The sequence below is a fragment of the Hoplias malabaricus genome, chromosome 1 (assembly GCF_029633855.1).
Source record: "Hoplias malabaricus isolate fHopMal1 chromosome 1, fHopMal1.hap1, whole genome shotgun sequence".
NCBI lineage: Eukaryota > Metazoa > Chordata > Actinopteri > Characiformes > Erythrinidae > Hoplias > Hoplias malabaricus.
The window spans coordinates 53,246,247-53,270,366 of record NC_089800.1 but is presented as its reverse complement, the minus strand read 5'-3'; the positions used below and the strand labels follow the sequence as shown (position 1 = coordinate 53,270,366).

At 45.7% G+C, this 24,120-nt stretch overlaps 1 protein-coding gene across 3 annotated transcripts in view; it reads left to right on the top strand.

The window, feature by feature from the left end:
• Positions 1 to 2,184: 2,184 nt before the first annotated feature.
• The window catches only part of fat3a (FAT atypical cadherin 3a), a 106,446-nt gene continuing 84,510 nt past the window's right edge, over positions 2,185 to 24,120 (top strand). For all 3 annotated transcript variants that reach the window (XM_066666758.1, XM_066666759.1, XM_066666755.1), the window contains exon 1: positions 2,185 to 2,326. The gene's annotated coding sequence lies outside the window, so the exon portion shown is untranslated. The remainder of the gene's footprint in view (positions 2,327 to 24,120) is intronic.

Here is a 24,120-nt window from a genome sequence, read left to right as displayed (position 1 = left end):
GGTGGATAATGGATGGATAATAATGGATATTCATAATTATTACATAATTTTAAAATGGTCTTTTAAGGAACCACTGCTTCTTTTATCACCTTCTACTGACACCTAGTGGCAAGAACGGAGAAGAAAGAGAACTGAGCGAAAATGACTAAAAACTAGAGCTTCTGCTCCTCGCTCCTCACTGCTGTGCGCTCGGGGTGGGGGTGAACAGCGAGCGGCTCATTATCATTTAAAGGAACAGGTGCTGAAAGCGGGCGTTCTGAACAGGGCTGTTTACACAGGGGGAGAACACTGCTGTGGGGCTCGTGGGGTTTGGACCAAAGCATCTCGTGTTGTGGAAAAGGGGGAGGAGTGTGTGTGGGGTGTTATATCTGCTTTAGGCTCAGGTTGTAGATCAGAACATCTTTAAGATGTTGGAGGACACTCAGAGGGTCCAGGGCTCTGTCGCTGAGAAGCAGACGTTTATAAAAAAGGGAACAGCGTTCAGAAAAAGATCCTGAATCTGGTTCAGTCTGATCTTCTCCTCTCAGATCTGTTCTCCGCTTTCGTTTGTACACGACAGGCTCATAAAACAGCGACAAGGCTCTGTGTGTGTGTGTGTGTACTCATGCATGCAGGAGGCTGTGAGGTGAAACAAGGCCTGTGTCACAGACATCAAAACATGTGCTGAATGTGTTATACACTCTCTCTCTCTCTCTCTCTCTCTCTCTCTCTCTCTCTCTCTCTCTCTCACACACACACACACACACACACACACACACACAATCACTTTACGAATATAAACAAGCCTGGATGTTTAGGGTTCTCTGTTCTGCAGTGCACTCTGGGCACTATAACACACACACACACAAACACACACATAAACACACTCACACACACACACAACTGTGTATAGGGGACCAACTCTAAGAACAACAACAACACGTTTTCACAAACTTGCTCCAGACAGACGCCCCACAAAACACACACACTGTAGTTTACACAGGGTTAATAAACTCTCTCTCTCTCTCTCTCTCTCTCTCTCTCTCTCTCTCTCTGTGTAATCGATGCCCCATGACTATTAAACAGATGTCTTGCTTTGCATCCACAGAACATAAAATAGCGTCTGGCAGGAATGTGCCACACACACACACATCACAATCCTCAGTGTCAGTCATGCATACCAACTACAGACTAGAATACACACTATGCACACACCAACCAGATACAACATTAAAGCCTCCTCCTTGTTTCTCCACTCACTGTCTACTCTCTCAGCTCAACTGACCACACAGGTTCTACACTCACTGTAGCACATCTGTGGCTCTGCATACTTTATTACCCCCACTTCCCCCCTGTTCTTCAGCGCTCAGGACCCCCACAGAGCAGGTGTGATGTGGTAGTGGATCATTCTCAGCGCTGCAGTGACACTGACGTGGTGGTGGTGTGTTAGTGTGTGTTGTGCTGGTGTGAGTGGATCAGACACAGCAGCAGCTGCTGGAGTTTTTAAACCCCTCAGTGTCACTGCTGCACTGAGAACAGTCCACCGACCAAAAACATCCAGCCGTCAGCGTCCTGTGTCACTGACGGATGACCGACACACACTGTGCAGCGACAGATGAGCTACTGTCTCTGACTTTACATCTACAAGGTGGACCAACGAGGGAGGAGTGTCTCACAGAGTGGACAGAGAGTGGACACAGGGTTTAAAACCTCCAGGAGCACTGCTGTGTCTGATCCACTCACACCAGCACAACACACACTAACACACCACCACCACGTCAGTGTCCCTGCAGCGCTGAGAATGATCCACCACCACATCACACCTGCTCTGTGGGGGTCCTGAGCGCTGAAGAACAGGGGGGAAGGGGGGGAATAAAGCATGCAGAGCCACAGATGGGCTGCAGTATGTGAGTGTAGAACTACAGAGTGATTTTTAGAGCTTTGTTCCAATAAACTCCTCGTCCTATTTATTTTTTTCTGTCAAACTCATTTCGTCCGGTAGGTTGCGCTGCGCGCGCTTCCTCTCTCTCTCTCTCTCTCTCATACACACACACACACACACACACAAGGAGAGAAAGCGAGAGAGAGAGAGAGAGAGAGAGAGAGAGAGAGAGAGAGAGAGAGAAAGTCGTGCGCGCGCGAGTTAGCGTGTGTGTGTGTGTGTGTGTGTGTGTTTCTGAGCACATTGCTGTGCAGCAGCCCCGGAGAAGCGACCGATGCCTTCAGCTCACGCACACACACACTAATGCGCACACACAGACACACTCACGCGCGCGCGTGCAACTTCTTATGGATGGATGATAGTGCGGAGTAGCGCGCGGGATCCTGGAGGAGAAACACAGACAAGGTAGAGTGCACACGGGGCTTTCTCTTTCTGCGCTTCGCCCGCGCGCGCGCGTGTGTGTGTTCGCATGTGTGAACGTGTGTGTGTATACTGCGGTAAAGCTACCGGACGGACCGGGGTGTTTGGGTCGGTCTGCTCGCCCCTGCCTGCCTCTCTCTCTGTGTGTGTGTGTGTGTGTTTGTGTGTGTGTGTGTGTGTGTTTGTGTGAAGTGGGGACCTTTCTGCTGAGATCTAAGGAAATGAATGAGGTTATGGATGGTAGCTTAGTCTATGGAAGTCCTCACAAGTGAATGGGGACCGGTTTGCGTGCGTGTGTGTGTGTGTGTGTGTGTGTGTGTGGTACCAATGCGCTGGAAGAACGTCCCGAGCCAGGAGCGCGAGGCTAAAGCTCAGATAAATGGCACGAAGAGCGGCGCGTGCACTGACTGTGTGGGCGTGCACATTAATTTATTTATATATTAATTATGTATTAATTAATAAATATATATACGTAGAGAAACATATGCAGTACACAATATATCATTGTGTGTTACTTGCACGCGCCCGTATACATACTTATGTGTGTGTGTGTTTGTGTGTGTGTGTGGGTGTGTTAGAATGATGCAGTGATTGAGTGATGTGTCACTGAGTGTGTGCGTTTTTCTGTCTCTGGGTTTTGTGTGCATAATGTGTGTGTGTGTGTGTGTGTGTATGTGTGTGTGTGTATTTTTGAAAGTGCATGTGTGTATTAACAGTGTAGGTTCACTCTGTGCCTACAGTGGTGTTGTATATAGCTGGGGTTGTGTGTAGCCGTGTGAGTCTGAGTGCATGTTGTGTGTGTGTATTGATGTGTGTATGTGAAACTGATCTGTGTGTATGTGTGTAGTTATTGTGTATACAGTGTTCAGTGTTTGTGTGGGGGGCAGACTGCAAGTGAACTGATAGAGTAAAGCAGTACTGTGTTTATATATTCAACAATATATGCATTATATTGTTCTAGTGATGGTGTATAACTGTTATGTGTGTAGCAACAGTGTATAACTACAGTCATGGCAAAGTGATGGAATATAATTGTGTGATTGTATATAACTAGAGAGTGTGTGAGTGTATAGTGATTGTGTAGTGAGTGTGTATAACTAGTGAGTGTGTAGTCATTGTGTATATCTGTAGTGATTGTGTAGTGTGTATATATCTGTAATAATTGTTTAATGAGGGTGTAGTGATTGTGTAGTAAGTTTGTATATCTGTAGTGTGTATAAATGTTGTGTGTGTGGTGATTGTGTAGTAAGGGTGTATATATGCAATGATTGTGTAATGAGTGTGTATAACAGTAGTGAGTGTTCAGTGATTGTGTAGTGAGTGTGCATATCTGTAGTGAGTGTGTATATATTTAGTGTGTGTATAACAGTTGTGTGTGTGTAGTGACTGTGTATATCTGTAGTGTGTGGTGGTTGTGTAGTGTGTATACCTGTAGTGATTGTGTAATCAATGTGTATAACTAGTGAGTGTGTAGAGATTGTTTAGTGAGTGCGTATAAATGTAGAGAGTGTGTAGTTATTGTGTAAGGAGTGTGTATAACTGAGGTGAGTGTGTAGTGTGTGTGTAGATCTGTTGTGATTGTGTAGTGAGTGTGCAGATCTGTAGTGAGTGTGTAGATCTGATGTGATTGTGTAGTGAGTGTGTAGATATGTTGTGATTAGTGAGTAGTGAGTGTGTAAGTCTGTAGTGAGTGTGTAGATATGTTGTGATTGTGTAGTGAGTGTGTAGATATGTTGTGATTGTGTAGTGAGTGTGTAGATCTGTAGTGGGTGTAGTGAGTGTGTAGATCTGTAGTGAGTGTAGTGAGTGTGTAGATCTGTAGTGGGTGTAGTGAGTGTGTAGATCTGTAGTGTGTGTTGTGAGTGTGTAGATCTGTAGTGAGTGTGTTGTGAGTGTGTAGTGAGTGTGTAGTGAGTGTGTTGTGAGTGTGTAGTGAGTGTGTAGATCTGTAGTAAGTGTTGTGAGTGTGTAGATCTGTAGTGGGTGTAGTGAGTGTGTAGATCTGTAGTGGGTGTAGTGAGTGTGTAGATCTGTAGTGAGTGTGTAGATCTGTAGTGTGTGTAGTGAGTGTGTAGATCTGTAGTGAGTGTGTTGTGAGTGTGTAGATCTGTAGTGGCTGTAGTGAGTGTGTAGATATGTAGTGTGTGTAGTGAGTGTGTAGATCTGTAGTGGGTGTATTGAGTGTGTAGATCTGTAGTGAGTGTAGTGAGTGTGTAGATCTGTAGTGTGTGTAGTGAGTGTGTAGATCTGTAGTGTGTGTGTAGATCTGTAATGGGTGTAGTGATTGTGTAGATCTGTAGTGTGTGTAGTGAGTGTGTAGATCTGTAGTGGGTGTAGTGAGTGTGTAGATCTGTAGTGAGTGTAGTGAGTGTGTAGATCTGTAGTGAGTGTGTAGATCTGTAGTGGGTGTAGTGAGTGTGTAGATCTGTAGTGTGTGTAGCGAGTGTGTAGATCTGTAGTGAGTGTAGTGAATGTGTAGATCTGTAGTGGGTGTAGTGAGTGTGTAGATCTGTAGTGAGTGTAGTGAGTGTGTAGATCTGTAGTGGGTGTAGTGAATGTGTAGATCTGTAGTGAGTGTAGTGAGTGTGTAGATCTGTAGTGGGTGTAGTGAGTGTGTAGATCTGTAGTGTGTGTTGTGAGTGTGTAGATCTGTAGTGAGTGTGTTGTGAGTGTGTAGTGAGTGTGTAGTGAGTGTGTTGTGAGTGTGTAGTGAGTGTGTAGATCTGTAGTAAGTGTTGTGAGTGTGTAGATCTGTAGTGGGTGTAGTGAGTGTGTAGATCTGTAGTGGGTGTAGTGAGTGTGTAGATCTGTAGTGAGTGTGTAGATCTGTAGTGTGTGTAGTGAGTGTGTAGATCTGTAGTGAGTGTGTTGTGAGTGTGTAGATCTGTAGTGGCTGTAGTGAGTGTGTAGATATGTAGTGTGTGTAGTGAGTGTGTAGATCTGTAGTGGGTGTATTGAGTGTGTAGATCTGTAGTGAGTGTAGTGAGTGTGTAGATCTGTAGTGTGTGTAGTGAGTGTGTAGATCTGTAGTGTGTGTGTAGATCTGTAATGGGTGTAGTGATTGTGTAGATCTGTAGTGTGTGTAGTGAGTGTGTAGATCTGTAGTGAGTGTAGTGAGTGTGTAGATCTGTAGTGAGTGTGTAGATCTGTAGTGAGTGTAGTGAGTGTGTAGATCTGTAGTGAGTGTTGTGAGTGTGTAGATCTGTAGTGTGTGTTGTGAGTGTGTAGATCTTTAGTGTGTGTTGTGAGTGTGTAGATCTGTAGTGTGTGTTGTGAGTGTGTAGATCTGTAGTGAGTGTAGTGAGTGTGTAGATCTGTAGTGAGTGTACTGAGTGTGTAGATCTGTAGTGTGTGTTGTGAGTGTGTAGATCTGTAGTGAGTGTGTAGATCTGTAGTGAGTGTGTTGTGAGTGTGTATTGAGTGCGTAGATCTGTAGTGTGTGTGTAGTGAGAGTGTATTGTTAATGCATGCGCCTACAGGAATTTAGAATTATTTGCATATTCAGCAGTTTCTAAACTTGTTCACCAATAGAGGCGCAGATCCACGGAGTATGTGTGTGTGTTTGTTGAGTTTGTGCTCGTGGGTGAATTGCTGAATAAAGGACAAAACCTGATAATGTGAATGATGTTTGGAGACAGACTGGTTTATACTCTCTCTCTCTCTCTCATTCCCTGTCTGTCTCTCTCTCTCATTCTCTCTCTCTCTCTCTCTCTCTCTCTCTCTCTCTCTCTCTCTCTCTCTCTCTCTCTCTCTCGTAAAGCCTCCAAACAGCTGTCTGTGTTACATGATATTGCTTCTTTTTGTCGCTCCACCTGTTCAGTTTTGTAAATGCTTTCTGTGTTTGGGCCCTTCACAGAACAAAGATTCTCATACCAAGTTAAATACACTGTTTACATTCATCATATTAACATACTTCCTTAAACAACTTCACAAATGTCATAACTTAATTTATTTTAATTTTACTCCACAACTATTACACAACCAAACCTCAAAAGCTAAGTCTGAGTCTCACTGATCAGTGTCTTTACCCCAGTGTCCACTCCCCCAGTCCCTCACACTCATGTGCAGCTGCGCCTCCATAGGTCAGTCCTACAAACTCTTTTGTAGTGCACTATAATTTGTACATAGTGGACAATTTTCAGTGCACACAAACAATCACACAATGCACCACAAAAACACCCATGTTCACTAGCAGATAGCACAAATTTACATGGTACTGTACAAAATCGTTTACTACCCTATAAAAGTGCACTATATAGTGAATGACGTAGGGAATAGTGAATAGGGAGATATATCACAGGCTACATGAGCTGAATGGGGACCAGGATGCATTGCGTGTTTCTTTGTTACTAAGCAACAGACAGTGGAAGTGTCTAACTTCACTTTTGTTTCTAGAACTACATAGTGAACTAAATAGTGCCTCACTATAGAGCACTCTACTAATGAAGGAATAATTAGTGAGACATTTCTGTCACAAAAAATAGACCTACATTTCTGGGCAATGTTTGATGTAAACCTGTCGTGATTCGGCCTATTTCTGTTAAGTGTTCTGAGCAATGGAAGTGTTTGACTGGTTTATAAAAAGAAAACAACATCACAGGAACACAGTAGAAGCCACTTAGCGCATAGCAACACAAGCAGTGACACACATCCAGGAACTGACCTTAAATCTGACATGGCGAATGAATACATCTGTATGACTTATCAGTGCAAACGCAGTGAAAAACTAGACCCTGCTTTAGCCTCCACAAATGCCTCTTCATTAACAAGAGAGGAAGTCATTACCTGGAGCATCTGCATCTGCAGAAGCTGAGGGGGGCGTGTACAGTGTGTGAGATATGGAATCTGCAGTTGATTAGAGTCCAATGAGATGAGGGGGTGGGGTTTATTTAAATAAGTTTTAAGAATTGATTCAAAGAGCTGGTATAAACCCATCAGAGCTCCTGTAACTCACACTATACCAGTTTAGAAAGGAACATATTTAGTGAAAGTGCAGAAAGGTGAACCCCAATTTCTTACATGTTGTTTCTTTAATTATTTTCCTTATTAAAACATTTTGTTAAACTGTTTACCTTCTTTTTTTTCCTGTAATTGGATAGTTTTAAATATGATCTGATGACTCTCCTGCTCCGAGGGAAAGAGGCTTTAGTCTGAAACCTGAAAGTATTCGGACGTGACCCTGTTTTCGGCGGCAGAGTTTGTGGAGATGCAGCCACGGTTAGAAAAGGAAAAAAGAAAAGCCCCTCCCCCACTCACTTGTTCTCCTCACAGCAACTCAGCATGTGTGTGTGTGTGTGTGTGTGTGTGAAAGACGACTGGGGCTAACTTGTTGGGGGGGGGGGGGGGGGGGTTCTCAGCATCTGCCAAATGCCAACGCTCTCCGGACGCTTCGCCTTTACATGCAGTAACACACTGACTATCAGAGAGAGAGAGAGAGAGAGAGAGAGAGAGAGAGAGAGAGAACATTTTATTAGAGATAGAGGGAGTGGAGGAGGCTTTAGAGATTGAAAGAAGGGAAAGAGAGAGAGGAAGAGAGAAGGACCAAGAGTAAGAAACAAAGAAGGTGAAAGAGAGAGATGGGGAGATTTTGGGAAAAGACAGAGAGAGAGAAGAGAGAGAGAGAGAGAGAGAGAGAGAGGAGGGGGGAGACAGAGAGAGAGAGAGACAGAGAGAAAAAGTTTTTGAAAGTGTGTGTGTGAGGGGGGATGGTGTGCTGATGTGATGCTGCGTCCCCTCACTGTTTGTGCCATTGTTTGTGTGTGTGTGTGTGTGTGTGTGTGTGTGTGTGTGGCTTTTGTTCTGCATTGAATGCTGTGTCAACTCAAGAGCCCCTCTACACCCCAATTCACTCTCAACCGTCTCTCCCTCTCTCTCTCTCTCCCTCTCTCACTCCGTTTAAATCTTCATTTTTGTCCTCAGTCATTTCTCTGGGTTGTAATGGTTTATTCGGTGAATGAGGCAGAAACAGCAAGAAAGACATTGTGTGTGTGTGTGTGTGTGTGTGTGTGTGTGTGTGTGTGTGTTTGTGTGTGTGTGTGGGTGTGTGTGTGAGCGTGTGTGTGTGTGTGTGTATATGTGTGTGTGTTTGTGTGTGTGTGTGTGTGAGTGTGTGTGTCTGCTTGGACCATTCAGCAAGTCTGGGTATAAAAAAACAAACGCGGTAGTTTAATATCATGGCTTTGGCAGACTCTCTCCCTCTTTCTCTCTCTCTCTCTGTGTGTGTGTGTGTGTAGAAATATTGCTGTATGTCAGCAGCAGCTGAAGCTCGGGGAAAAGCACAGAGTTAATGAACACTGATGAACCTTCCCTGGTCTAAATTTATTTCAAACCAACCTCAATTAATGTGTATGTGTGTGTGTGTGTGTGAGTGTGTGTGTGTGTGTATGTGTGTGTGTGGGGCATGAGTTCAAATATTTAATTTTCCACTACAAACAGCCATTCACTGTTTGTGTGTGAAAATATCCACAAGTGTGTGTGGGTGGATGCGTGTGTGTGTGTGTGTGTGCATGCTCCTCGCGTGCAGTCGATTCAGTGATGACCTCGTCTGCCCAGATGCTGAGGCTGATGGTTATTGATCTGCTGAAACACCACCAGTAGCCACCACACACACACACACACACACACACACACACACACACACAGTCTGGAACACTGAGCCAAAAACTCTCTCTCTGCCAGCTACAGCTCGTTGTATAAATACAGCAATGGACTATTCTCCAAAACGTCATAATTTTTATGCAATTATTCTTGGTCCTCACTTCCCAAAGTCCCTCCATCTCCATGTACTATGTTCTCTGTGTTCTCAGCTCTGAATACCGGCTCTGCAACTGTTCCCACGCCTCTGTACGGCACATCTGAAAGGACCCTGGGAACATAGCACTATGGGAAATTAGGACACGGACACGTTACCCAGAGAACATTAAACCCTGGCAACATAGACAACATAGGACCCTGAAAATGTAAGAGCACAGGACCCTGGGGATAAAAGAACTTGGGAACATAGGACCATGGGAACATAGGACCATGGGAACATAGGACCTTGGGAACATAGGACCCTGGGAACATAGGACCATGGGAACATAGGACCATGGGAACATAGGACCATGGGAACATATGACCCTGGCAACATAGGACCATGGGAACATAGGACCCTGGAAACACTGAACCCTGGCAACATAGGCAACATAGGACCCTGAAAATGTAAGAGCACAGGACCCTGGGGATAAAAGAACTTGAGAACATAGGACCCTGGGAAGATAAGACCCTGGGAAAATAGAACCCTGGGAACATAGGACCCTGGGAACATAGCACCATGGGAACATATGACCCTGGAAACATAGGACCTTGGGAACATAGGACCCTGGGAACATAGGACCATGGGAACATAGGACCTTGGGAACATATGACCCTGGGAACATAGGACCATGGAAACATAGGACCATGGGAACATAGGACCCTGGAAACATAGGGCCATGGGAACATAGGACCTTGGGAACATATGACCCTGGGAACATAGGACCCTGGGAACATAGGACCTTGGGAACATAGGACCCTGGGAACATAGGACCCTGGGAACATAGGACCCTGGGAACATAGGACCTTGGGAACATAGGACCTTGGGAACATATGACCCTGGGAAAATAGGACCATGGGAACATAGGACCATGGGAACATAGGATCATGGGAGCATAGGACCCTGGAAACATTGAACCCTGGCAACATAGGACCCTGAAAATGTAAGAGCACAGGACCCTGGGGATAAAAGAACTTGAGAACATAGGACCCTGGGAAGATAAGACCCTGGGAAAATAGAACCCTGGGAACATAGGACCCTGGAAACATAAGACACTGGGAACATAGGACCCTGGGAACATAGGACCCTGGAAACATAGGACCTTGGGAACATAGGACCATGGAAACATAGGACCATGGGAACATAGGACCATGGGAACATAGGACCATGGGATCATAGGACCCTGGAAACATAGGACCTTGGGAACATAGGACCCTGGAAACATAAGACCCTGGAAACATAGGACCCTGGGAACATAGAACCCTGGGAACATAGGACCTTGGGAACATAGGACCCTGGAAACATTGAACCCTGGCAACATAGGCAACATAGGACCCTGAAAATGTAAGAGCACAGGACCCTGGGGATAAAAGAACTTGAGAACATAGGACCCTGGGAAGATAAGACCCTGGGAACATAGCACCATGGGAACATATGACCCTGGAAACATAGGACCCTGGGAACATAGGACCATGGGAACATAGGACCTTGGGAACATATGACCCTGGGAACATAGGACCATGGGAACATAGGACCCTGGAAACATAGGGCCATGGGAACATAGGACCTTGGGAACATATGACCCTGGGAAAATAGGACCCTGGGAACATAGGACCTTGGGAACATAGGACCCTGGGAACATAGGACCTTGGGAACATAGGACCCTGGGAACATAGGACCCTGGGAACATAGGACTTTGGGAACATATGACCCTGGGAAAATAGGACCCTGGGAACATATGACGATGGGAACATAGGACCCTGGAAACATAGGACCATGGGAACATAGGACCATGGGAGCATAGGACCCTGGAAACATTGAACCCTGGCAACATAGGACCCTGAAAATGTAAGAGCACAGGACCCTGGGGATAAAAGAACTTGAGAACATAGGACCCTGGGAAGATAAAACCCTGGGAAAATAGAACCCTGGGAACATAGGACCCTGGAAACATAAGACCCTGGGAACATAGGACCCTGGAAACATAGGACCTTGGGAACATAGGACCATGGGAACATAGGACCATGGAAACATAGGACCTTGGGAACATAGGACCATGGGGACATAGGACCATGGAAACATAGGACCTTGGGAACATAGGACCTTGGGAACATAGGACCTTGGGAACATAGGACCATGGGAACATAGGACAATAGGACCATGGGATCATAGGACCCTGGAAACATAGGACCTTGGGAACATAGGACTCTGGGAACATAGGACCCTGGGAACATAGGACCCTGGGAGACCTAGGAGCAGTTTTTCAGCATTTGCTTGATCCTCACACAGTTCCGGCAGGTTGGCCCTCTCCGTGGTTTGTGCATGACTCCTCCAACAGTGTGCTATAGGAATATCTGTCTGGTATGTATATGTCGATAAGACCATCCCGCTTCAGGAAGCTCTACACCCCTTTAACTCTTACTGCTGCTGGAACTGCTTTTGAACTCTTTTCCGAGGCAGACTTCGCTCGCAAAGGATACTACCATCACAACAGCAGGAGTCAGAAATGAACGCAAACGCAGCGGGACGACCTTCTACTGTCATTCACTTAGATCACATGCGCTGCTGAGCGTGAAACTCAAATTATTCGCATGTCTCACTATGTCAGACCTATTTCATTCCTGTGGGTTGTAAAAGGACCCTGCAGACGTAAGTGTAACAGCAGAACTGGGTTCTTGTGTTCTCTAGAGGGAGCACGCGAGCAGGTGTCTTAATACTGTGAGACAGATGTGTTTCATCTGGTTGAGGTGTGTTAATGAGTGTTTTTTTCTGGGGTTTGCTTTTGTAACTTTGGTGTGTGTGTGTGTGTGTGTGTGTGTACCTGTTGTGGGATGCTCCACTCTGATTGGATGCTGTGATTTAATGTCTGCACTGAAGCCTGGAATTGCTTTCTTTAGCGCTGACAGATTGTGACAGTTAGAGGCTGATGTAGTGACAATGTGATGAGTAAATCCCTTCTACTATCACTCCTACTCTCTCTCTCTCTCTCTCTCTCTCTCTCTCTCACACATACACACACACACACAAAGACTTTAAAAAATGCTGGCTCAACACTATCGATTTTGCAATGTTAGAAGTGAATAGAACTGAGCTGATGGAACTGTACCCAGAGTTAGTGTTCTCCTCCGAGCGTGCTGAGGTGGTAGAAGGGAACAGAGAGAAAACACAAACAAACACACACACACACACACACACACACACACACACACACAATTATTTTGCTGATTCATGGCGATGTGTTTGATAAATTCTGCTGCTTGGTTTTCCTTACCAGAAACTGTGTTTGTGTGTGTGTGTGTGTGTGTGTGTGTCTGTGTACAGGATGGTCAATATCTAATTAGGGCTCTGGCTAACTCAGCGTCGTTTGTGGAGGAAACTCAGCCACAAGCTTCATCTCACACACACACACACTTCTCACACCATCCAGTGTGTGTGGGAATTACTAGTAAATCGACCTCTAGGCTCCACCCACAAATGGTTTATTCCTGTTCTATTGTTCTTATACCCAACAGACAGGAGATCAGCACACACTATGTACATAATAACGATGAGTGAAGAGTGTTTGTGTCTGTGTGTGTGCATGTGTAAGTGTGTGTGTGTGTGTGTGGGGGGTGGGAGTCTTCTGGGAGGTTCTATATAGGTGTATGAAGCAGATCATGTTCAGACTGAATAAATGGCCTCAGGGTTGCTCTGTTTGTGTGTGTGTGTGTGTGTGTGTGTGTGTTTTGAGTAGTGGGAGTATTATGGGTGTGGATTTGTTTTCCACCTTTATTATGAATGTTCATAAGAGCTTCAGGTGTGAAATTGTAGTGTGTGTGTGAGAGAGAGAGAGACTGAGAATGAAAGGAGGGAAGAAGAGTAGTGGATTAAATTTTTTTTGTTATTAGACAGTGAAGCATGCATCGCTTTTGGCGAAACAAACACCATAAGTGTGTGTGTGTGTGTGTGTGTGTGTGTGTGTGTGTGTGTGTGTGTGTGTGTGTGATGAACCTTGTGGCTGAGTCTTGGTCCAAATTAGGTCAGCTGGTTTGACAAGGGAAGCCCCACTACACACACACACACCCACACACACACACACACACAGTGAGTCATGTTGATGGTGGGGTGTTCACTCACGCACTGGAAGTGTTCATTGTCTCATTTTGCAAATGTACACCACACACTATTACTCTGTCATCCTCCGGGGATGGACACACACACACACACACACACACACACACACACACAGCTGCCTAGACACGCTGTGTATACTGTCATTAATCTGTCCCATATTTGCACATCCATCCTCCACTCTCTCTCTCCCTTTCTCTGTCTCACTCTCTATCTCCCCCTCAACTTATCCATCTCTCATTCTCTGTCTCTGTCTCTCTCTCTCTCTCCCTCTCTCTCTGACTCTTTAGTTCAGTTCAATTTAAATCCAATCCAAATCAAATCAGTTCAATTAAATTAAAATCAATTTAGTTTAATTAACTTCAGTAAATTAAAACCCCTTTCATATCAGTAACGAGTAACCATTCCATACGTCTGAAGAGAGAGAGAAAGAGAGAGAGAGACAGAGAGAGCGAGAGAGAGAGAGACAGAGAGCGAGTGAGAGAGACAGAGAGAGAGAGGGGGAGAGAGAGAGAGAGAGACAGAGAGAGGGAGACATACAGAGAGAGAGAGAGGTGAGAGAGTGAGAGGGAGAGAGAGAGAGAGAGATGGGGGGGCTCATATTGGATCTGTCTCAAAACCTAGTGAGGTGTCAGAGAGCATTTTATATCATAGCGGGCACTCTCCCGACACAGAGGCTGTCCCAAATCTTAGACACATTAAATACGTTGCCTACTGAGATACCTTAAACTTAATTTAAGGCGGCATTGAATCGTTCCTCAGCCACGAAGGCAATCCCATGATGCAATGCCAGCTAAACTCCCTTCAATTTCACACTTCTTACAGAGGAAAAATAATTAAAATGGTGATAAAATCGTAAAGACACAGCACTGAAACACTGAGGTGACGCTCATGCTGAGGGAAGTAAACACAGGTTGTGTGCAGTGGGCAGGAACACACGACTTACACAGCTGCCTACGGAGTCACTGCCTACTCAGGGAGCTCAGTAGATTTTGGGACAGACCCACTGTGTCTCAGTCTGTGCCGCTGAAGGCATGACAAGATGCTACAGATCACACTTCCATCACGTCTCTCTCTCTCTCTCTCTCTCTCTCTCTCTCCTTCTCTTGCTGGGTGAGGGACAGGCAGTAGTAGTTGAGCACAGAGTGGATGCACTGATAATCAGCCCCTCAGGGTTTGGGCCATTTAAGTTCACTGTGATAGGAGTAATTACCATCTCTCTCTCTCTCTCACACACACACACACGCAGACAGACTGGGGACACACAGTTACTTCAAGGACAATAAAAAGAGAAACATAAACATCACACAGGTGCAGAAAGAGGCTGTGTGTGTATGGCGTGTGTGTGTGTGTGTGATTTTACTCTTGAAGCTCTTAGTGTCATTTAAGGACTTGAGGCACCAGAATGTAGCTGTCACGCTATTTAAGGTAGCACAGAGGCTCTAGACTGTACTTCTGCATCATTTAAGGAGATACTGAGGCACCAGAACACAACTGCCACACCAGAATGTATCTTCTGTATCATTTAAGGTGGACCAGAGACACCAGAATGTATCTTCTGTATCATTTAAGGTGGACCAGAGACACCAGAATGTACCTTCTGTATCATTTAAGGTGGACCAGAGACACCAGAATGTATCTTCTGTATCATTTAAGGTGGACCAGAAACACCAGAATGTACCTTCTGTATCATTTAAGGTGGACCAGAGACACCAGAATGTATCTTCTGTATCATTTAAGGTGGACCAGAGACACCAGAATGTATCTTCTGTATCATTTAAGGTGGACCAGAGACACCAGAATGTATCTTCTGTATCATTTAAGGTGGACCAGAGACACCAGAATGTATCTTCGGTATCATTTAAAGTGGACCAGAGACACCAGAATGTATCTTCTGTATCATTTAAGGTGGACCAGAGACACCAGAATGTATCTTCTGTATCATTTAAGGTGGACAAGAGACACCTGAATGTATCTTCTGTATCATTTAATGTGGACCAGAGACACCAGAATGTATCTTCTGTATCATTTAAGTTGGACCATAGACACCAGGATGTATCTTCTGTATTATTTAAGGTGGACCAGAGACACCAAAATGTGTCTTCTGTATCATTTAAGGTGGATCAGAGACACCAAAATGTGTCTTCTGTATCATTTAAGGTAGATTAGAGACACCAGAATGTGTCTTCTGTATCATTTAAGGTGGACCAGAGACACCAGAATGTGTCTTCTGTATCATTTAAGGTGGACTAGAGACACCAGAATGTGTCTTCTGTATCATTTAATGTGGACCAGAGACACCAGAATATGTCTTCTGTATCATTTAAGGTGGACCAGAGACACCAGAATGTGTCTTCTGTATCATTTAAGGTGGACCAGAGACACCAGAATGTGTCTTCTGTATGATTTAAGGTGGATCAGAGACACCAGAATGTGTCTTCTGTATCATTTAATGTGGACCAGAGACACCAAAATGTATCTTCGGTATCATTTAATGTGGACCAGAGACACCAGAATGTATCTTCTGTATCATTTAAGGTGGACCAGAAACACCAGAATGTATCTTCTGTATCATTTAAGGTGGACCAGAGACACCAGAATGTATCTTCTGTATCATTTAATGTGGACCAGAGACACCAGAATGTATCTTCTGTATCATTTAAGGTGGACCAGAGACACCAAAATGTATCTTCGGTATCATTTAATGTGGACCAGAGACACCAGTATGTATTAGCTGTATCATTTAAGGTGGACCAAAGACACCAGTATGTATGCAACTGCCACATAATTTAAGGTGGAATGGACGCACCACCATGTCATTGCTACAGCACAGTCGAATGTAAATACCAAGTGATTTTAGGTGGAAATACCTCTCAAGCTGCTCCTGCGGTGTGTTTATTTAAAGTGGTCAATGTGAATGGCACAGTGGGAGATCTGGAGGTTTATGGCTTTGATAAAATTGAGGTTATGGATTTATAAACATGGCTGACATTAACAGGATGCTGTAAGTGAGGTGTTGGGCGACAGTCGGCAGGTTCCGAGTCCATGACCGTGTCAAAGTGTCATAAGTATTTGGACAAAAAGGTGGAAATAAGGCCTTCTCTGGCCTCATTTTCTTCGATCCTCTTTAATCTGGCTTTGATATGGAGCTCTTTATTCCCCAGTGTCCGGGGCAGGGACTGAAGTGTTTCACTGTGTTGTCCGATCGTTTTGTCAGCGACACGTCCGACTGGGGTCTGGACGTCCACAGGAAAATGAGTTGAGGAGGACGGGGCGATGATGGATGGATGATGGTGTTGGCATGATGCAGAGCAGATGGGGTGAGAGAGAGAGAGAGAGAGAGAGAGAGAGAGAGGGCGAGAGAGGAGAGAGAAAGAGAGAGAGAGAGGGGAGAGAGAAAGAGAGAGGGAGAGAGATAGAGAGCAAACGAGAGAGAGAAAGGGTGAGAGAGAGAAAGTGAGAGAGAGAGAGAGAGAGAGAGAGAGAGAGAGAGAGAGAGAGACAGAGACTTGTTGCCCTTAGCCCCTGAGATCACACTAACTTTCTGACAGCAACATATCAATACACTTCACTGCTGACCTCGTGTCTCCACTGCTGTGAGGATTTGATGGCATTCAGCCCCATGAACACCACAGACACAACTCCAACTAGTCCCAGAGGTGGATAGAGCTACATTGCTTCAAAGAAAAAAAGTGGGGTGGGGGCTTTATACTCCTCTGGTGGACACCTGGCATTGGGCACCGTGGGCTTAGGCTCATTGGCAGCTGCTCCAGAGAGTGCCACTCAATCTCTTGCTTTTAGTTCAATGAGAAATTATATTAAATCTCTCTCTCTCTCTCTCTCTCTGTTTTGTTAATTATGTAAGTCAGGTGTTGGGAGTAAATACCTGCAGGATCCTCTCTGCTCAAGGACTGGGGCTGAACAGCTGAGATTAATACAGTTTCTTTTATTTCTGTAGAGAGAGAGAGAAGAGGAACTGGGTTTAATTAAACATCCACTCTCACTAAAAAAGCATGTGCTTCTGGACCTTGATCCCAGCGCTTAATGAGGCCTTGAACACCGCGTTTGATTTTCAGCTCTGACTGTGGAGACTGGAATAACACAAATGTGGAATCCTCACTTCAGTGTACAGTTTCTCACACACACACAACCCACAGGACGCTGTCAGCTGGATGTTTTTGGTCGGTGGACTGTTCTCAGTGCAGCAGTGACACTGAGGGGTTTAAAAACTCCAGCAGCACTGCTGTGTCTGATCCACTCGCACCAGCACAACACACACTAACACAACACCACCACGTCAGTGTCACTGCAGCGCTGAGAATGATCCACCACCACATCACACCTGCTCTGTGGGGGTCCTGTGGACTGTGAGTGTAGAACGACAGAGTGCTCCTGTGTGGTCAGTGGAGTTGAGAGAGCGGACAGTGAGTGGAGACATGTGGGTGGTTTTAATGTTATGTCTGATGAGCTGGGTCTTGCGCGGTTGTTCTATATCTAATCACCTCAGTCACGGCTCCTTAGAAATCAACAGCATGTACTTAATGGTTAATGATGAACAAACTGCCAAATGCTGCTCTCTCTCTCTCTCTCTCTCTCTCTCTCTCTCTCGGATTAAAGTGACTCACACCTATCACTTGCCCAGCATGCATCAGCAAAGCCAGCCTACAAGATTTATTAAACTGGAACTGGCTGCTTTCTTTACCAAAGTCTCTCTCTTTCTGTCTCACTCTGTCTCTCTCCCTCTCAGTCTCTCTTACTCACTCTCTCTCTTTGTCTCTCTCTCACTCTCTCTCTTTCACTCACTCTCTCTCTCTCTCTCTCTCGCTTCAATTCACACTTCTCTCTTGTTTCTCCGCTCCAAATATTACAGCCAGTAATATTCTCTCAGTCTCTCTCTCTCTTTCTTTCTGTCTGTCTTTCTGTTTATTCCTCTCTCGCACCAACACACACACACACACGCACACACGCATGCACACACACACACACATTGTTCTTTGGCAGACAGCAGTGCATTTTCCAGAGCTGTAAATATAGGGCATGTGCCGCGAGCTGCCTCATAGAACTGAATCAGCATGTGATGGACGGGATGTGGTGTGTGTGTGTGTGTGTGTGTGTTCAACCCACTGAACAACTTCAATTTATGTCCTCCACTACCCGCCCCCTATTTATTTATTAATTTTGCTAATGGGCTTTTCATGGCTAATTTGCGTAAATTCTATAATTGCATGTTGTAACTTGACAAGAAGCAGTAATTCCACTAAATGGAGTCACCGCTACAACACTTTGAGCCACCAGCCAGCGTCAGGGCAGGACTATGCTAGGCATTACTCCACCCCTGAGGTGCTAGCCTAACGGTGGCTAGTATAAGTTTGTGCTGCTTTAACGAGATGGATTTATAAGTCAAACTGTCTGAAATACTGCTGCAGTGCTACAAAAACATACGTACTAACAGGACATTTACTGATGAGGTTTTGCTAAGGTCACCACACCCAGAGGCAAGTGTCAGACAGAGGGGTTTTAAGCAGCAGAGAGTGATCTGAGGCTAATGCTAACTGAAATAATGTTGTGCTCGCTACGCTACACATTACATCACACCTGGGACACTACATTATTCATCTGCTGGCCAGAAGGGACTGTAGCCTACAGAATGGATCAGGAGAGTGGGTGAAACCTGTGGGTATGTTAGTGTGTGTTGTGCTGGTGCGAGTGGATCAGACACAGCAGTGCTGCTGGACTTTTTAACCCCCTCAGGGTCACTGCTGGACTGGGCGTTTCTGATAAAGTGGCCAGTGAGTGTCAGTAGAGGGGGGGTGTTTCTGATAAAGTGGCCAGTGAGTGTCAGTAGAGGGGGGTGTTTCTGATAAAGTGGCCAGTGAATGCAGGAAGCGCTCCGCTCAGGCAGTTTAATAGCTCTGACCTTTCGGCGTCGGTTCATTAGCCGGTTTTCCAGAATGCGAGTGAAATCCGGTTCATGTCCGCGCCGCTGAGCAGCTGTGGGCGGAGAGATAGAGCGACAGAGTGATGGAGCTGAATATCAGAGGAGAGTCGAGGGCAGGGTGATAAAAAATGGATGCTATGCCCCTGAAACGTTAGTGCTAATGTCCGCTAATGACCACAGCCTAATCTAGACTCTGTGAAAAAGAGCTAAGACTGACCTGGGGAGTAGCTCTGGAATATCACACCAACTGCAGCCACTCACCAGCCTACAGTACGGGGGCAGTAGCGAGCCTGGGGCCAGAAGAGCGCTAGTACCCCAACACTGCGAGATTGGGTGGCCAGTAATGTTATGCTAACACTCAGGGAGTGAGGGAGTGAGATGTTAACAGGGTTCTGAGGAGAAAAGAACTGATGTAATATTAGCCTGGTGTCAGTCTTAGCTCAGAAAGCATAGGGAGGAGAGAGAGAAAAAGAGGAAGCAAGAAAGAGAGAGAGAGAGAGAGAGAGAGAGATAAAATACTGAGAGAGAGACAAAATGTTAGCTAGTCAATCAGTGTCAAAAGAACTTGTAACGCTAAACTCTTTTCTCTGGCAGCTACCCACTGATAAGTCACTCTTTTTCTTTCATTATGTACTTATTCTTTCTCTTTCTCTCTTTCCTCCCTCCTGCTGTGCTAGCTGCCCGCTAGCACAGTGCTGGAGCTGTGTTGCATCATGGGAAATGTAGGCCATAATTGGATAATGCAGTGGGCTGTTCTCATTAATTAGCGCTTCAACGTATCTTGCTAACTCACTAATCGCATGTCTTTTCTTTCCTCTTTTATTTTCTTCTTCTCTTTAATATTCCACTGCTTTTTCCTCCCTCTTTTTTCTCCATACTCACTCTTCTATGCTCTCATTAATTTATTCCCTTCTTATTTTCTTTTCTTTCCTACTTTTTTCCTTTCTCTCCTTAATTTTACAGCTTTTTTTTCTTCTCCACCACTCTAATTTCTCACACTTGTTTCTTTCATATTCTATCTCTCTTCCCCTCTCTCTCACGTTAGCGCTCTGTCTTTTTCCTATTTTATATTCCACCACTTTCTTCTCTCTCTTCTCCTTTTTCCTATTCCACTTCTTTCCTCTTTCTCTCTCTTTTCCTCTTTCCTATTCCACCTCTCTTTCCATTAGTTTAAATTATTCGCATGTTTTTGAGCTCATTTGAATAAACACACCCGGATGCTTTCTGACCTCTCGGTGGGTGTCTAGTTTTTCGCCGGACGCTTTTGTTTATTCATCTGCGCCGTTTGCTGCGACCTCGTTAGCATACCCTTGACCTCATTAGCATATCCTTGACCTCATTAGCATAAGCCCTGCCCCTGTGAACAGCGACCTTAATGAACTCCTGATAACGGCCGCTTCCTGTGGACGCAACAGGGCCAAAAATTTGTGGACGCCTGGTCCTGCACCGCCTCTCTGTGACATTGCTGTGCAGAGTTGATGGCATTCAGCCACACGAACATCAGTGAAGTCAGCTCTGTTGGGGATTCGTTGGTCCAGTCACTTTCCAGCACTGTCCAGTTCAGTCAAACTTGCTGACCTCAGAGCAGCGTGAGAATGTGTTTAACGGATGGGAAATGATGTCAACTCTCTCTCTTTATCTCTCTCTCTCTCTCTCTTTCTCTCGGTTTCTTTCTTTTACTGTCTCTTTCTGTTGGCAGTTTTCTGAATACCCAGAGGTGACTGGCTGGACGTCATGGCAACAGGATAAAGCTCCTGTCCAGCCAGGGCGCACACACACACACACACACACATACACACACACACAGATAAACTAACCTCACTTTCACAGTAGCCATGAAATTCTGTTTCCGTCTGTTTAAAACATCTCAGTCCCAAAGTTACTGCGTGCAACTCCATCAGTCCAGAGAACACGGTTCCACTGCTCCTCAGCCCAGCGCTGGGGGGCTTTACACCCCTCTGGTAGACTCCTGGCATTGAGCACAGTGACTTTAGGCTCATGTGCAGCCGCTCCTCAGTGTCCCACTTCAGTCCAGGTTTTTATTGTGGCACATGTACAGGATGATATGATATTTTCCCCCTCATTGCTCACTAGCAGCTCAACACAGACACAAGAGTGTCCTGGCTTGTCTGAGCAAGCATGTGCACACACACACGCATGCACACACACACGCATGCACACACGCATGCACACACACACACACACACACACACACACATACACAAACGATATTTTGCACTACAGAGTTGTTTTTTTCAGCGCTGCAAGCACTGATAAATTTTAAACACTGTCATTAAGATTGTGTGTGTGTGTGTGTCAAAACCCCCTCCAGTGTCTATAAGTGCAGATTCAAGTGTGTGTCTGTGAGTGATTTGATGGAAACTGACCCCTGTCCAAACTGGAGGCGTTTAAAGCAGAACTCCAACAAAGGTGGGGTATGAGCCTCACGCTCTCTCACTCTCTCTGCCCCGGAGTGGGACCCGCTCTATGGAGCAGAAAGTGGTTGATTGAGGGATGACAGAGCAGTTGGAGTTCTCATTTTCTGTGAGCTGTGAACTCTAACAGAGACTGGCCTCTACAGAGCGGTCTGTCAGAAAAAGAGCTGAGTGTGAAATAACACTGCACTGTATGTGTGTGTGTGTGTGTGTGCCTTTTCAGCACACACTGCTCTCTGAGTTCTGAAGGACAAGACTAGAAAAGGTTACTCTGACATCTTTGTTTTTACCCTCTCTCTCTGTCTGTCTGTCTCTCTCTCTCTCTCTCTCTCTCTCTCTCTCTCTACCTCAAGGTAATGGGAGATGATGCCTTTGAGCTGTGGAGCATTGGAACTGTGTTCTCAGAAGTTCTCTGGAGCTCTCAATATTAGACACAAACAAACACAAACACACACACACACACACACACAGGCCATGCAGAATGTGTGTGTGTGTGTGTGATTTTAGAAACATGAAGAATTGCCTGGAAATTGGAGCAAACATCCAGAGGGCTCTCTCTCTTGCACACACACACACACACACACACACACACACAGAACAGACTCAGATTGCTATCAAACTCCACATCCCAGTAATGTTGCAGACAGAGAGAATGACATGAAAGAGAAGAGAGAGCAAAACGAAAGAGGGATGAGAGTGAGAGAGAAATAGAGTGAGGTCTAGAATCAGTAAAAATGAGAGTGCAAATGGACAAGCGCAAGAAAGAGAAACAAGACGGAAAGAGTGAGAGGTAGAGAGAGGGGGGGGGAGGGAGAGAGACAGAGAGGGTGAGAGAGAGGGTGGGAGAGAGAGACAGAGAGGGTAAGAGCGAGAGAGAGGGAGAGAGTGATAGAGAGGGAGGGAGAGAGAGTGAGAGAGCGAGAGAGAGAGCGAGAGAGAGAGTGAGAGAGAGCGAGAGAGGGAGTGAGAGAGAGAGAGAGAGAGATGATCACACATTCCCACACATGTTCAGAGGTGGGTTGTCTGCTGGTGTTAATTGTTTATCCTCAGAGTCGGGGCTTCATTAGGAACCCAGGAAAACGCTGTGAGGCAAAAATCAATCCCTCAAAAAAAAAGAATAGAAAAATAATAATTTCACATTCAGGTCTCCAGCGGAGTCAGCACTTCGGAAAGAGCTGGTAAAGGGGGGTGGGGGGTGAAATGTGTGGGGGGGTGCTGAAGAGAGGGGAGAAGGGGGGAGAGAGGGGGAGAGCCCAAAGCAAAGAGTGCAGCGTTTCCTTTTTCACCATTAAAACCATTTACTGCCTTTGTCCTCAGAGCACTACACACAACTATTTACACATGAAGAAGAGTCAGGGGATTAGTCCCAGCTCAGGGCTATGACCTCTACGTACACTGACAGGAGATCAGCTTTCACAGACGTATTTATTTCTGTTCACCTAATTCAAATGGCAAAACGAAATTAGTAGCATGCCTTAGTGTGATTTATAAAGGTTTTTTGTTTTTCATTTATTGGAGGAAACGCACACAGACACAGAGAGAACACACCACACTCCTCACACACGGTCACCTGGAGGAACCCCACGCAGACACAGGGAGAACACACCACACTCCTCATACACGGTCACCCGGAGGAAACCAACGCAGACACAGGGAGAACACACCACACTCCTCACACACAGTCACCCGGAGGAAATCCATGCAGACACAGGGAGTACACACCACACTCCTCACAGACAGTCACCCGGAGGAAACGCACACAGACACAGAGAGAACACACCACACTCCTCACACACGGTCACCCGGAGGAAACCAACGCAGACACAGGGAGAACACACCACACTCCTCGCACACGGTCACCCGGAGGAAACGCACACAGACACAGGGAGAACACACCACACTCCTCACAGACAATCATCCGGAGGAAACCCACGCAGACACAGGGAGAACACACCACACTCCTCACAGACAGTCACCCGGAGGAAACCCACACAGACACAGAGAGAACACACCAGACTCCTCACAGACAGTCACCTGGAGGAAACCCACACAGACACAGGGAGAACACACCACACTCCTCACAGACAGTCACCCAGAGGAAACCCACACAGACACAGGGAGAACACACCACACTCCTCACAGACAGTCACCCGGAGGAAACCCATGCAGACAAAGGGAGAACACACCACACTCCTCACAGACAGTCACCTGGAGGAAACCCACGCAGACACAGAGAGAACACACCACACTCCTCACAGACAGTCACCCGGAGGAAACCCATGCAGACACAGGGAGAACACACCGCACTCCTCACAGACAGTCACCCGGAGGAAACCCACACAGACACAGGGAGAACACTCTTTGTGTTATTATTTAATAAATTAATTATTATCTAAATATTTGTGGGAGTGAATTTATAGGGTTTTTTTGAGGACTCATTTCAGTTGTTGTTGTCTTGTGTGTTTAAGTGTGTAATAATGCGTGTGTGTCTGAAATCTGAGAG